Source organism: Papio anubis, chromosome 1, assembly GCF_008728515.1.
Source record: "Papio anubis isolate 15944 chromosome 1, Panubis1.0, whole genome shotgun sequence".
Lineage (NCBI taxonomy): Eukaryota > Metazoa > Chordata > Mammalia > Primates > Cercopithecidae > Papio > Papio anubis.
Window position 1 is genome coordinate 214,829,785 of NC_044976.1, and position 16,204 is coordinate 214,845,988.

General features: G+C 45.2%; 1 protein-coding gene across 1 annotated transcript in view; it reads left to right on the top strand.

Moving 5' to 3' along the window:
* LOC101017432 (kinesin-like protein KIF26B) overlaps positions 1-16,204 on the top strand; it is a 429,407-nt gene that overhangs the window by 77,900 nt on the left and 335,303 nt on the right. The window lies entirely within an intron of this gene.

The following is a 16,204-nucleotide window of genomic DNA, read 5'->3' on the forward strand; positions in this document are numbered from 1 at the left end:
TTAGCAGTGTGACTTGTCACAAAGGGTTTGCCCTGTCTTAGGCTCAAGTCCCTCATTTATAAATAGATGTGAGTCATGAAAATGAAATAAGGTAGTGTTTGCATGACATGTAGGCCAATATCTGCCATATAGTAGGGGATCATTGTGCCTGTTAACAGAGATTTTAGATATGAAGACAGATGAGTGAGAGGCTTTTGAACAAAGGATATTGTGAGTCCCAGGAATCATGGTTTTAAAGCAACCTGTGGAAGTGTTGGACATTGCTAAGATAAAATATACGAAGGAACAGTGATCCGTGTTGGCACTCTGCTTCCTTTGTCTGTACCTTCCAAAAGAGGTGTAGACGCCCTTCTTAACCTCTCCTCACTTGACAGACCCAAACTCTTTTCTATTTGCAACTCACCTTGAGAACTATTGGTACTGGGCTGCCAAAAGTGCATTTTCCTTTTCAGTTATTTAAATTAGCACATGCCCCCAAGTTTCCCCATAGAAATAAAAAACAGGTCTTAAATCTCCCAGGGAATCTTTAAAGATGATCTGATTTTGCCTGGGTGAGTTTTCTGTTGGTTGAGGACTGGATTTTTACTGTAAGTGGCCTCTCTATCCCCTGCATCAGTGGTGTGGGAAGCAGCAGAGAGCACTGACCATCACTGGAATGGAGAGGCGGCCACGGGCAAGGATGTATTAGTCAGAGAAGATAGTTGGTATATAGAGCAAATGATCCTAGAGACCTCAGGTTCTTTCTCACTTAGGTCATAGGGGGTGTTTGGTGGGTGGCCTTCCACTGCGACGTGAGCACTCAGATTTCTTCCACCAAATGTGTTACCATCTTCCAGGGGCCTCAAGAGTCCTTCACCAGGCCTTCTGTAACCAGCCGGGAAATGAGGGGAGAGAGCATGTGTGGAGGATCTCACAGGAGGATTTGGGGCCCGGCTTTGCCTGAAAGGGATGTACATTGCTTACATCTTTATTCTGGGTGGATCATGAGGTCAGGAGATCGAGACCATCCTGGCTAACACAATGAAATCCCGTCTCTACTAAAAATACAAAAAATTAGCCGGGCGAGGTGGCGGCGCCTATAGTCCCAGCTACTCGGGAGGCTGAGGCAGAGGAATGGTGTGAACCCAGGAGGTGGAACTTGCAGTGAGCTGAGATCGCGCCACTGCACTCCAGCCTGGGCGACAGAGCACGACTCTGTCTCAAAAAAAAAAAAAGAGAATTCAGTCTCTGCCGGGCATGGTGGCTCACACTTGTAATCCCAGCACTTTGGAAGGCTGAGGTGGGTGGATTGCTTGAGCCCAGGAGTTGAAGACCAGCCTGGGCATCATAGAGAAAACCGGTCTCTATTAAAAATACAAAAGTTAGCCAAGTATGGTGGCATGCGCCTGTAGTCTCAGCTACTTGGGAGGCTGAGATGGGAGAACTGCTTGAGCCCGGGAGGCAGAGGCTGCAGTGAGCTGAGATTGCACCACTGCACTCCAGCCTGGGTGACAGAGCAAGACTCTGAATCAGGAAAAAAGAAGCGTGAGAGAGAGAGAGAAAAACAGACAGACAGACAATTTAGTCTCTTGACCCCACCTTCCCACTGGGGAAGCTGGGGAAGCCAGTCTACCCATGAGACCAGGAGAAAAAGGAACAAGTTGAGTGAACACATAGCATAGTTTTGTTATGCTGGACAAGGTATAGGGAAACATGAAGTGAGTTAAATGTGGTTGATAAAATTCCTGGTGACTTTTTCTAGAGTGTTTGAGAGTGTTCGTGTCTCTTGCTATCTTGAAAGAAAGTGGGAAACATTGATCATTATCCTAAGACATTAGCATTCTTGGATTGTCGAACTTTTCACTTAACTGGGTGCTTTCTAATTTACAAAATCTAACATATACATGATTTCATTGAACCCCACAGTAGGCCTATGAGGTAGGTGGGGCAGGTGTTAGATCTTCCTTTTACAGATAAGGAATATGCTGCTTAGCGAAATGGCCGTACAGCCAACGGCAGAACCAGCACCAGCTCTCCCCGTGCCCAGGGAATGGCTTTGCCTACCACGGCTTCTTCCAACTTTCCTAGGCTACCCCAAAGTAAGCTGTCAACATCTTTTCCAGATATGGTTCCTTTTCAGACCTGTGTCACAAAGAAAAGAACTCATTTTACCTGCAGGGGCCTCACTGCCCCTAGACTTTTGGATAGAATTTTCTGGGATGTGTATGTAAATATAATGAAGAACCAGTGGCGTCCTGCGGGGTGCTTCACGGTCTAATCTTGGAAGTAACCATCTAGGGCAGGAACAGAGAAGGGCTTCTTTGCATCATGGGATGATTTGCTTTTTTTTTTTGGTTGCAGTTTTAAAATATACCATTTACAAAATTATAAAAAGTAACATGTTTGTTGTAAAACAAAATTTAAAATACATGAGAAAGTTTAAATAAGACTTTAGAAGTTGATGTCACCCAGATACAAACTATGTAACATTTGGGGATACCTCCTTCTAGCATTTCATACACTTCCAATTTGTAAAATTGTGACCAGGTTCAATTCTGTGACCTGCGTTTCACTGAATCCATTGGGTCCATTTCCCCATGCTGTTACATGTTTCCCTAAAATATTATCTTTAGCAGTAGCATATTTCATTATATGAATATTATCCACACTATGGAGATGTCCTAATTTATTAGGTTGGTGCAAAAGTCATTGCGGTTTCTGTCATTACTTTCAACAGCAAAAACCACAATGACTTTTGCACCAACCTAATACATAACCAAACATCAAATAATTAGAATTTAGGTCTTTGCTACTGTAAATAAAATGCTCAGATGAACATCCTTTTACCCAGGCCATAGTTTCCACACATCCCTGGGTTGTGTGAGCCACATGCTCATGTTACACAGACAACTCACATTTCACCTTCCAGGACCCCAAAGCTCTGTATCACATGCACATTGGCTGTGCGGCCATTTCGCTAAGCATCAGGGGCCAGTTAGAAGACTCAGTGACTGCGCCAGGGCTGACGATCGAGGACAGAGGAGCATGAAACTGGTGCTTCCTATAAAATATTCAAAGTGAGGTGAAAGTTTGTGTGTAAGGTGGAAACACTGAAGATGCTGCTTCAACGGCTGGTTAGGGATTATTTGTGCGTTTCTTTTATTTGTGCAATGATTCTTTTCCTCCTCTTTCTTCCCAAACTCAGATGAAAGAGAATTTGCTGTACAAGTATTTATTCATCTCTAACCAAGTACCAGGCACTGTGCTAGGTGGTGGGTGGGGCTGCAACCGTGGGCTGGAAACCCTGATTCCTGTCCTAAGGTCCTCACCGTGGGACAGAAGGCAGGTGAGTGCAGAGGTGAAGAGATGCCCCGCTGCTTTGGGGGCATGCAGACAGGGTCCTAATCCTGCCCGATGTGGCAAAACCAGATACAACCAAAATTCACACGAGCCACCAGCTTGTGGTCATCCTGGGTACGTTATGTTGCTTCTTTCCAACTCGAGAACAGACCAGTTCACGCATTTCCCCTAAGTAATAAAGGGACCAGAGGAAATCTCTCTGGGATCAAGAGATTTGGTGCCTGGCTATGAATCCGCGTCCCCTGTGTTGTGACTGTGTCGTCCTGACGCCCCGGGGTGGGGGCTCTGGGTCTGGCCAGACTGAGTGTCTCCTGTTGCGGACATCTCCCTGCAGTAAATATTGTGCAGTTCGCAGTCTAGCCAGCTCGTCAGAGATGGTTGACTGCCCTGAAAGCTGACCTCATTTTTCCTGCTCACCCGTACTCCCACTTTCCTCCCCACAAAGCAGATGGCCTCTGGATCAGTGCCAGAGCCATTCCCTGGGCAGAGAAGCATCTAGACCTTGTCACTACCACAGGCGCAACTCCACACCCGCAGAACCCGAGCCTCTAGAAAATGACTCTTCCCTCCTGCAATTTAGATGTAGCAAGGATGCGGACAGGCCTTCCAGCAGTAAGCCTGGTGGAACCCGCGTCACGCGGGTGATAGAATGGTCCCGCGAATCCCTCAATCCCTGTGACCCACACCACTGTGTCATAATCTCCAAAGGCTGTGGTAGGAAGATTCTCGATTCTCTTTTGATATATCCTTCACCTTTCTAAAGTACCTCCAGAAAGACCAGGAACCTGTAAGCATCACAGATAAATAGGAATCGATCCAGAGAGATTTTAAAAAGAGTCGTTTAGGAAGTACTGAGATGACATCAAAAACGTCGAACAAACCACAAAGATAATTCTCATTAAATACCTTAGAAATTTGATTTAATAGAAGATTATAAGATGGGCTTTCAAAGAAAGACTTTCTTCTGTTCATTTGCAGACATCTAGCATAATCCATACACACAGAGAAAGCAGAAAATTCTCTAGCACAGGGGTCCGCAGACCCCAGGCCACAGATTGATATGACTCTGTGGCCTGTTAAGGAGCCAGCCGCAGACCAGGAGGTGAGTGGCGGATGGGTGGGCATTACCTCCTGAGCTCCATCCCCTGTCAGAGCAGCAGTGCCGTCAGGTTCTCCTAGGAGCAGAAGGCCTATTGTGAACTGTGCACGTGAGGGATCTAGGGTGCACGCTCGTTACGAGAATCTAATGCCTGATGATCTGAGGCGGAGCAGTTTTATCCCATTTCCGCCCCCTATTTGTCTTCCATGAATCCGGTCCCAGGTGTTGAAAAGGCTGGGAATCACTGCTCTAGAATCGTCATCCTTTCTCTTACAACTTTTATTTCCGGTTTGGGGGTACATGTGCAGGTTTGTTACATGGGTAAATTGCGTGTCACTGGGGTTTGGTGTACAGATGATTTTGTCACCCAGGTAGCGAGCATAGTATTTGAGAGGTGGTTTTCCGATCCTCACCCGCCTCCCACCCTCCACCCCCAAGTAGGCCTGGTGTCTGTTGTTGCCCGTCTTTGTAGCCATGTGTAACAACCTTCATTTGACCACATGAAATTGTGACTTTGAAAGGATGTGTCTAGATTAGTTCCTTGTAATCAACTACAGATTAGTTACCTCTTTTTGAATGGCAGCTGCTTTTGCCTGATCAGCATTTTTTATAGTCAATAACTGCAGGGAAGACTGTACACACAGAATTATAGGATGTTGGTGATGTTGGTGTTAGAATGCACCTCTGTAGGATGTAGGCTTTTGCATCATGGTAGGAGATTTGGAGACAGAGTCTTATCTAGTTCAAGCCTGTAGTTCCACCAACTATTAAACCAGTTTAGAAGCTTGACATCTTAGTCTATTTCATTACCTATTAAATTCCTACCTCACAGGGTGATTATAGGGAACAATTAAGAAGAAGGTGTGAAAATATTTTATGAACTATAAAGCAGGAATACTGCATAAATTATCTATTTCAACCCTTTCATTTGCCAGAAGAGAAACTTTAGGCTGAGAGATTTGAAGCTTCTTTTGTTTAGAGTTTTCTAAATCCTAGCTGAATCTCGTTTACTAGATCACACACTCTTGGACAACAGGGACTCATTTTATTCTCATGCCCCTCACAGCAGCTAACGTGAAAATGTGGTTCTTTATTAGAGACAGCTCCTATCTCAGGGGAGCACTACAATTACTTTCTATGACTGACCATAGTTTAGGAAAGAATTCCAGGCCAAAGACCTATCTAGAACCCAAGGATTTTGGTGGAAACCACCAGTCATTCGATTCCAAGCTAATCTTTAACCTGAAGTATCTTAATGATACTTAGTAAATCCTTAGATTCAATGAAAAGAACCTAGCTGGCATTTTGATGCCACACTCAATACAGGGGCATTTGAAAGGATAGAAGGACTTTATTTCATAGGACTTCACTCAATTGAACTTGTCAAGGAAATTCAGAAGATATTAGATTAATATACAAGTAATAAATCCGTCACGGACCGTTGATAGAATGAAGGTCATCCATGTGCATTCCTTGAGTTGGAGGAAAATGCTCTCAATACAATTTTTCCTGCATTCTCTAAAAACATCCATTGGAATTAACATGAGAGATAATGCTGGACTGAACTCTGGCTGAAATCATTATGAGGTAGTCTCTATTACAGCTTTAGGAACGACCATGCCTATGAAACATAGCCATTACTGGAATTTATATTTTAAGTTATGAGCACAGTCTGGGCACGGTGGCTCATGCCTGTAATTTCAGCACTTTGGGAGGCCAAGGTGAGAACTGCTTGAGGCCAGGAGTTAGAGGCCAGCCTAGACAACATAGTAAAACCCCATCTCTACAGAGAAATAAAAAATTAGCCAGGCGTGGTGGCACACCTGTAGTCCCAGTTACTCAGGAGGGTGAGGCAAGAAGATTCCTTGAGCCCAGGAGTTCCAGGCTGCAGTAAGATGTGATTGTACCACTGCCTACAACCTGGGTGACAGAGTGAGACCCAAGACCCTATCTAAAAAAAAAAAAAGAAAGATATGGGCACAAAAGGATGTAAAAGCAGCACCAACCTCAAAATGTATCAAGGTTTGCTAAATGGCAGGACCTCTGCAGTGCATAACACTTGCTCCTCCGAGATCAGAAGCTCTGGGGGAGCTTGGTGCTAGCGGACTTCCGAGCGCCCCTGTAGGAGGAAGGTGAGGCTCTGTGAGGCCCAAGTGCTGTTGTACTCAGAGGCTTTGCTTATAGCAGCTTCATGGAAAGCAGAAGCATGTTTTCTAGTATGGCTGATGTCGGGAGATGAGGTATACACATGCTCTTCCCGGCTGAACCACTTTTCAAGAAGGCACGGGGTGGCTGTTTCCAGCAGGTCAGGAGTGGAGGATTTTCACCCGTGTTCTTCCCAGCTCTCGAGGGCTCATTCAGCCACTCGTGCCCTGGAACATGCAGCGCACCCCTTCTTGGGCCAGCACTGGGGTCACTTGCTTTCCTCTTGCCGCTGCTTCTGCCCAGCCAGGCAATAGTGTAAGATGCCACGATTAGACAAGCTATGACGTGGAAGAGATTCTGAAGACCATGGGTTTTGTTTTCTCCTGTTTATAGATGGTCAAAGGGATATTCGGTTATGTATCTTTATGCTTTTTGACAAATCATGAACGCAGGAAAGAGAATCAGTTTGTATATTCGGTCTTGGACAGACATTTCTCAAGGCTAGAGTGTTCAGGGTGAAATTCCAAAAGGGTAGTCACAGCTTATGAATACGGATGGGGCCGTGGTCTGAAGGGAGCACCCAGACTTCATTGGGAAAATTCAAAAATACGTTCTATCTGGGCATTTGCTTGGTGTGGTAGACTGAAGAGGGGCCCCCCAATGATGCCCACACCCTGATCCCCACAATCTGTGGATGTCTTACCTTACACAGTACAAGGGCCTTTGCAGATGTGATTAAGTTAAGGAGCTGGAGATGGGGGGTCATTTAATTTAATTTAATTTTTTTTTTTTTTTTTTGAGACGGAGTCTCGCTCTGCCACCCAGGCTGGAGTGCAATGGCGCGATCTCGGCTCACTGCAACTTCCACCTCCCAGGTTCAAGCGATTCTCCTGCCTCAGCCTTGGGATTACAGGCATGGACCACCATGTCTGGCTAATTTTTGTATTTTTAGTAGAGATGAGATTTCACCATGTTGTCCAGGCTGGTCTCAAACTCCTGAGCTCAGGTGATCTGCCTGCCTCAGCCTCCCAAAGTGCTGGGATTACAGGTGTGAGTCACCACATCTGGCCAAGGAGATCATTTTAGACTATCTGGGTGGACTCAATGTAATTACAAAGATCCTTAAAGAGGGAGGCAGGAGGATCAGAACCAGAGAGAGGAGATGGAAGGACAGAAGCAGAGGTCAGAGGGGAGAGAGATTCAAATCTGTTGGCTTTGATGATGGAAGAAGGAGCCTCTAGAAGCTGGGTAAGGCAAGGGTCTGATTCTCCCCTAGAGCCTCCAGAAGAACCCTGCAGGGCCATTTTTGAGTTCCGGTCTCCAGAACTTTAGGAGGATACGTTTATGTTGTTTGAAGCTGCTCAATGTGTGCTATTTTGCTTCAGCAGCAATAGGAGGCTATTACACCTGGTGAGCCTTTGGCTAACCGAAAAGCTTGGTAAGGAGAAGGGGGATGGGGTCTACAGACCAAGGAGTCCCTGCAGAAACCTGCAGGACAGCCAAGAACGTGGGCTCTGCATCTCACACAACAAACCCCTTTACCCTGTGGGTCGGCCGGTCCATGCACAAGTCAGATTCTTTCATTTGGGTGCCTCCACAGAATGAGAGGTTACTCATACTGCACCGCCGGTTTTCGATTGTCTCAGATTTCCCTATTGTTGTAGAATCATAATAACCAGCACACCACAGCCACTCTCCATTGGTAGCTAGTAATTACAGTTACATAAGGCTCATACTGTTGAAACTGCGGAAATCATTCCAAGCTGGGGGTGGGAGGGGTGGAAGGAACCGGAGGGGAAGGAGACTTCACTGCATTTCGTGTAGAAGGAATTCATCTTGGCTAGAGGGCCTTTTGATCTGATAGAAGGAGATTTCACAGAACTGCCCCGGCAGTAATTCTTCCCTCATCTGGTAAAAATCTTCATAATGCATGCACTTGGGTGCACTTTGGAAGTTGTAGAGCAGCCTGTAAGTGTGTGCTGGTATCACATTTTATCTGGTAGGCAGAAGACAGTCAATGGGGATTTCGGAGCAGCGGAAGGGGAAGATTTCTTTGCCTGAAAGCAGGAATTCTCAATTTTGGCTTCACACTAGAATTACTTGGGAGATTAAAAAAAAAAATCCTAATGCCTAAGCCACACCCCAGACGAATTAAATGAGAATATCTGCAGGTGGGACCCAGGCCTTGGTTTGAACTTGGCCAAGGCCAAGAACCACAGCGTTAAGAAAGAATTTATCTGGCGCTGGCACAATAGGTACAGGGAAGAGGACAATGAATGTATGTGGATAGATGAGTGATAGGCTGAGGGACAGGTGTTTGTTTCTTACGGCTGCCATCACAACTTACTACTAACTATGTGGCTTTATTTTTTTATTTTTTGAAACTGAGTCCTGCTCTGTCGCCCAAGCTGGAGTGCAGTGGCGCAGTCTTGGCTCACTGCAACCTCCGCCTCCTAGGTTGAAGTGATTCTCCTGCCTCAGACTCCTGAGTAGCTGGGTTTACAGGTGTGTGCCACCACACCCAGCTAATTTTTGTACTTTTCGTAGAAAAATTGTCCAGTAGGATCTCATCTCAATCCTTAACTATTGTATGGGTGCAAAAGCAATTGTGAGTTTTGCCATTAAAAATAATAGCAATCTCTGCAATTACTTTTGCAACTATCTAATAATTACATCTGCAAAGACCCTGTTTCCAAATAAGGTCACATTCTAAATAGACAGACAGACAGATAGGTAACTAGCTAGCTAGATAAGACAGATAAATAAAAAGGAGAAAAGTGAAGTTGGAGTGCAGAGGTGAAAGGTATATGTGGGCTTTTTCCTTGCTGAACCGCTTCTGAAGAAGGAGCAGATACAGCATCCACGGCTGGTCAGTAGTGGGGGATTCCCATTCACGTTCTTTGCTTGGAGGAAAAAAGGGCACCAGTGGAAAAGAGAAAACCAGGCCAAGCAGAGAGAGGGAGGGACGTGTCATATCTGCATACATCCTTATACTGGAGGGGAACCTCTCCAGAGCCAGACAAAATGAAAAAATACTTAGGGACAAAGTCAGTGATCAACCTACACGGGTGGACTTTTCGTAGAATAACAGCCTCAAGCTCTTCTGAACTCACAGAATGCCTTATAAGTCATTTGTGCTTTCACAACTACAGGCATAAACGTAAACAGCACTTCTTGGACCATCACCTGAGAGCAGATAAATTTAAGTTGTGAGCCTCATCGGACTGATGCTGGGGGAGCCTTGTTCCTTCTCTACTGACCAAGCTGATAGTTTGGTCTGTATTTTTTGTTTTTATCTGTAGTAACCTTTCAAGGCTCCAAAAACAGGCTAGAAACACTTGGTAAGATGCTGTGTGCCTTAAAGGGGAATTTCTTGGTTACTATTAATAGTTACCATCCCTCCCCCTTTTTGATGTGGGTGAGAGGGGTTAGGTGGGGAGGGGTGGTGGGAATGTGGCTATTATCACCCAAGCAAGGGAGGAGTTATTTTCCCCTCCCAGGCAAAGCTTGGGTCGAGGGCAGAGCTGAGCATTGCTGCACAGGGGGTGAAATAGGTGAGAGAGAAGATTGCCTAGATGTAGATGCTTTTCACAGTTATCTTGTAGAGGGCTGCCCACATCCTTTCTCACTCAGCCACCCTCCCAGACCTTGTTCCCTCAGGCTGAATTTTCAGTTTCCTATGGGTTGAAGAAAAGAGCCAGGGAGTATCCAGGCCCCATAGTGAGCTGGCCAAGGGGAAAACGACAGCTACTGCTCTTTTTCATTTTAATGGCAAATAAAACAGATCGTTTTAGAAACTCAGAGGCTGATACTCATCCATGATTTTATCCAAGTCTCACACAATGAGAGGTTGGGGTCATGCTGGATTTGCTGCTCATGCACCAGAAATAAAACACCAGCTTCCTTGCTGACTGTGTGACCTCGAGCGGGCTTCTTAACTGCTGTGTGCCTGAATGTTCTCCTCTGCAGAGTGGAAACTTCCAGAGCTGTTATGGGATCATGTGAGAGGGTGTGAGTTGCACACTTAGCACTGTGCGTGACACGTGGCAACTTCTCCGTTAAGTTCGTTGAATTCCTTGAGTGACATTTTCTTTTACTCAACTCGAGTTCACGTGACTCAAATTAAATGGATCAGGACCCTCTTTTCCATTGTGAGAGCCAGTGGTAGATGAAAAAACATCACCAATTCCATAAAGTGAGTATCAAGCACATAAAATAAATGTTATCCTGCACCTCCGAAAACATTCCCTCCTCGACATATTTGCCAAAAAATCCACTTTCCATATGTACATCACATCTCATGTGAGAATGCCGCATTTTAAGTAGACGTGATCTCATTTTATCATTAGTGAATTAACAAAATACTGAAAGGCTCATTGACCAGCTTTCCCCCGTATTTGGGGACCTTTCTAAGGGAGGAGAGAAAGCAGCAAATAGATTCGAATCATTTAGAATTTTACAGTGTAGTGGAGAGGTCACATTTAAAATAACCCAAACAAGTCAAACTTTATTATTTTGGAATTCATTTGAAATATCAAGTAATTCAGTCCTAGTTTGTGATCCTTTTTTTTTTGGTTTGTGATTCTTATTGAACTCTTTGAAACACAGGACTCAGCCCTTTCATTCTTGGTTTCCTTATTTATATGCTTATGGTATACTATTAATACATTTGCTTTCTTATTCTTTTATGTATTTATAAAATATAAACATTTCTTGGCTGGGCAGGGTGGCTCACTCCTGTAATCCCAGCACTTTGGGAAGCTGAGGTGGGCGGATCACAAGGTCAGGAGATCAAGACCATCCTGGCTAACACGGTGAAACCCCGTCGCTACTAAAAATACAAAAAATTAGCCAGGTGTGGTGACGGGCGCCTGTAGTCCCAGCTACTCGGGAGGCTGAGGCAGGAGAATGGCATGAACCCGGGAGGCGGAGCTTGCAGTGAGCCGAGATTGTGCCACTGCACTCCAGCCTGGGTGACAGAGTGTGACTCTGAATAAAAATAAATAAATAAATAAATAAATAAATACAAATAAACGTTTCTTTTAAAATTATTATATAATTTGCAAGTTTTTATAAATTGGAAAATTGAAATGTCCTCAGCTGGGCATGGTGGCTTACACCTGTAATCCCAGCACTTTGGGAGGCTGAGACGGGTGGATCACCTGAGGGCAGGAATTCAAGACCAGCCTGGCTAAGATGCTAAAACCCTGTCTCTACTAAAAACACAAAAATTAGCTGGGCATGGTGGCATGCACCTGTCATCCCAGCTACTCGGGAGGCTGAGGCAGGAGAATCGCTTAAACCTGGGCAGCAGAGGCTGCTGTGAGCCGAGATTGCACCACTGCACTCCAGCCTGGGCAACAGAGCAAGACTCCGTCTTTAAAAAAAAAAAAAAAAAAGTCCTCACCCACCCCACCCCAGACATACACCTAACTCATTTGTAATTGAGATTTTACTGTGCTAAGAGTCTTTAGTGTGATGAATTAGCATGCCTCTATCTTATAGAGGTATTTGTGAGGATTAATGAGTCATATATATCATATGCTTAAGTCACGCCGAGGGAGTCATTTAGGTGTTGAGAAGCATATTAGTCACGACTTTTGGGACTCTGGAGACTTGGTCCATTTCTGCTGCACCACTGGCCCCAAGGAGTTAACATATCCCTCTGTTGCTCATCTGAGAGCCTGGGCATGAACGAGACACTGGGGTGAAAAACAGATTCCATATGAAAAGCAAAGACAGCAGCATCCACATCTGTATAGAAGGCTGTGACTGGGAGTTGTCTAATTAGATGACTCATCTGAGCCAGCCTGATGGTTTCCATCACCTTCACTAGGCTGCTCCCCACCATCCATTAGGCTGCGAGGTACTGCGGCCGGGAAGGTTGACCCCACCCGCTTGTTCATGACGTGCTCCCTTTTGGTTCAAGCAAACAAACATGGTCGGAAGCAAGACTAGAAGGCAGCCCTCATGAATTACAAATGACAAAACTGAGGTCTAGGCCTGTCAGGTGACCTGTGGCAGGTCACGTGGCTGGGAAGTGACAGCAGTGGGAGTCAAACTCAGGTCTCCCGTGCACCTGCCCCTGCCCCTGCCCCTCTCTGGAGGGAAGGGCACCCATTCCTCAGATAGGTCAGATTTGCAGGCCTCCTGGAGAGGGTCACCCACCACACACACTCCTGATGTGATTCCTTTGGGGGCAATTTGGGGAGCCTAGGACTTCCAAGCCGGGTTTCATGTCTTATTCCTCTGCACAGCAATGTAGCACTCAATGCACTGTGTTGTATCTCCTCCCTGGGAGGTGTGGAGGTTGGTGGGGTTAAAACCGAAAGACAGAGATAGGTCAAAAAATGAAAAAAAAAAAAAAAAAAAAAAAAAGGCTGTGTGGGCAAATGCTGCCATCTAGTGAGACATGCTTTGGCCAACCTAAGAAGCCGAATGGCCCTGGTAGAATCCCGCCATAAAGTATTTCAATGTCCTAAGCTTCATAAGAGGAGACAGGGCCATCTCCCTGTCAGTAACATGGTCTTTAACAGAGTAGTGAAGGGTTAAATTCGGTGTCCCAACATCTCTCCTTCAGCAAGGACCCGTGGCTGAACAGGTCTTCCGTGAGGATGGAGCTTGGTTTCGGCCTGGTGGAAAGACCACACAGATCTGCATGTCAGTTCTGGCTCACCTACCGATGGGCTGAGGAATGTTTGTTGTTGTTGTTGTTGTTGTTGTTTTAATTGTGGTAAAATATGCCTCATACAAAAAAATGTGTCATTTGAATCGTGTTTAAGTGTGCAGTTCATCAAGCTTGTCCCGCCCGCAGCCTGCAGGCTACGTGAGGCCCAGGATGGCTTTGAAAACAGCGCAACGCAAGTTCGTGAATTTTCTTAAAATGTGATGGGATGTTTTTGGTGATTTTCTTTTGTGTTTTAACTCATCAGCTGTCATTAGTGTCAGTGTTTTTTAAGTGTGGCCTAAGACAGTTCTTCTCCCCGTGTGGCCCAGGGAAGCCGAAAGATTGGACACCCCTGAGTCTTCCATGGCGTTAGGTACATTCGCGTGACTGCAGCCATCACCACCATCCACCCCAGAATGCTCTGCATCTCCCCAGACTGAAACTCTGCACCTTTCAACACTCACTGCCCATTCTCCCTCCCACCAGCCCCTGGCAACCACCTTTCCACTTTGTCTCCACGAATCCGACTGCTCCATGTACCTCATAGAAGTGGGATCATACAGAACTTCTCCTTTGGTTAATGGCCTGTTGCACTTGGCATAATGTCCTCAAGTTTCATCCGTATTGTGTCACCTGTCAGAATTTCCTTCCTTTTAAAGGCTGAATAGTATGCTGGTGTATGTCCATACCACAGTTTGTTTATCCATTAATGTGTCAACATTGAGTTGCTTCCACCTCTTGGTTCTTGTGAAGAATTCTGCTGTGAACGTGGGTATGCGCATGTTTCTTTGAGACCTTGCTTTCAATTCTTTTGGCTATATCCAGCAGTAGAACAGCTAGGTCATATGGTGGTTCTGTTTTTAATTTATTGAGGAACTGCCATACTGTTTTCCACAGTAGCGGCCCCATTTTACACTCCCACCAAGAATGCATACGGGTTCCAGTTTCTCCACATCCTCCCCAATACTTTTTTCCTCTTCACAGTAGCCATCCTAACGGGTGTGAGGTGGCATCTCATTGTGGTTTGGATCTGCGTTTCCCTCATTATTAGTGATGCTGAGCATCTTTTCATGCCTCTTGGCCATTGGTAAGCTGAGTAGTATTTGGTAAATTACTTGATCACTCAAAGCCTCGATTTCCTCTTCTATAGAATGGGGTAGTATCTATCCCCTCGTATAGTATCTATGGCCTAAGATTGCTGTGAGGATTAAGTTCATTATTCTAAAAGAAATAAATTGTTTTTAGTTCTGTGCACTAAGCACAGGGGTTTGTGTGTGTGTGTGCATTTCGTTTTTTGTTTTGTTTTGTTTTTGAGACGGAGTTTTGCTCTTGTTGCGCAGGCTGCAGTGCAATGGTGCAATCTCAGCTCACCACCTCCGCCTCCTGGGTTCAAGCAATTCTCCTGCCTCAGCCTCCCGAGTAGCTGGAATTACAGGCATGCGCCACCACGCCCAGCTAATTTTGTATTTTTAGTAGAGACGGGGTTTCTCCATGTTGGTCAAGCTGGTCTCGAACTCCCGACCTCAGGTAATCTGCCCACCTCGGCCTCCCAAAATGCTGGGATTACAGGTGTGAGCCACTGTGCCTGGCTAGCACTGGTTTTAAATTTTATATATTTATATATGTGTGTGTGTGTATATATATATTTTCTATATTTTATATATATAAATTATTTTGTATATGTCACATTTTGCTAAATATATACTTACATATATTTATATATAATTTATATATAATTTTTAATAAATGGTATATATATTTTATATACACACACACACACATATATATATATATAGAGAGAGAGAGAGAGAGGCACAGAATCTGACCTGAGAAGCTCTATAAAGCCAACCTGCACAGATTACTCACAGAGCATGGCTCTCTGCTCATTGCAGCCCGAAAACAACACATTTAAAGGTGAGGCAGAACATGCCCCTGAAAAAGAGTGGTGGAATTGGTGAATTTGGAAAATCAAGGCACCCCTCATGTCTGAACACAGTATCCATCTGTTTTTTAGCAGTAATCTCATGATGAATATCCTGAACATAGCCTTCGTGCAGGGCCCACTCTGCAGCTTAGAGATTCATTCCCAGCCTACTTCAAAGGCAGCTGAGACTGTGTATTGGAATTTCTGTTCAAGACAACGATTTCTTGTTTTCCTCTGAAGACAGATTGTACTTTCTCATGTAAATAGCCTTTTTGATAGAATGCAGGTGCTTCCAGGGATTAAGTGCTGCTGTTAGGCTAGGTGGCCCACTCTCTCCAAACACTCTGTTCGAACGGCCAGTGCTTCATCAGAGTTTATGAAACTGCAACTTAGAAGCAGCAGCCACTTTGTTGAGTTCATTAGGAAGTAAGAGAAGGATCGGTGTGGAGAAATGAAAGTTCTTGCGCACAAATAATGAGTAGAAAAGATGAATGGTGGTTGCCGGTGCTTTCTGAACAAAATGAGGGCAAGGGGTGCTGTCCACTAATAAGTGTCATTTAGAGCCTTTATTCTTCTGGAAAAAGGGCTGCCGATCTCTCCACTGAGAAGGTGATTTGCCGACTCGTTACTGAACGTGTGCCTGGGTTGCTAAAACCCGCAGAAAGTGTATCAGCTGTTGAAATGGCCTTCCCTTGGGGAAAACTGTGCAGACAACAAAGAGAGCACAAAACACGAAAATCTTAATTCCGTTCCCTCTTCTGCCACTTTCAGTATGACCTTGGGCAGGTTTTCCACCTGCACAGAGAAAAACTGAAGTCCTACGCTGCTCCTGGTTTTCTCAGCCTGGAGCAGATGCCTTTGAGCAGCTACTGCTTCCCGTTCCCCTGACGGTGTGCTGCGGGTTACGAGGCTGGTTTTCTCTCCAAAGTTACCACGTCCACGGTCTCTCAGCTTTGGGGGCCGTCTGTGAATATCACTAACTTACTACTACAGTAACAAAAAGAATGATTGTAGCTACCACTTGGGTACT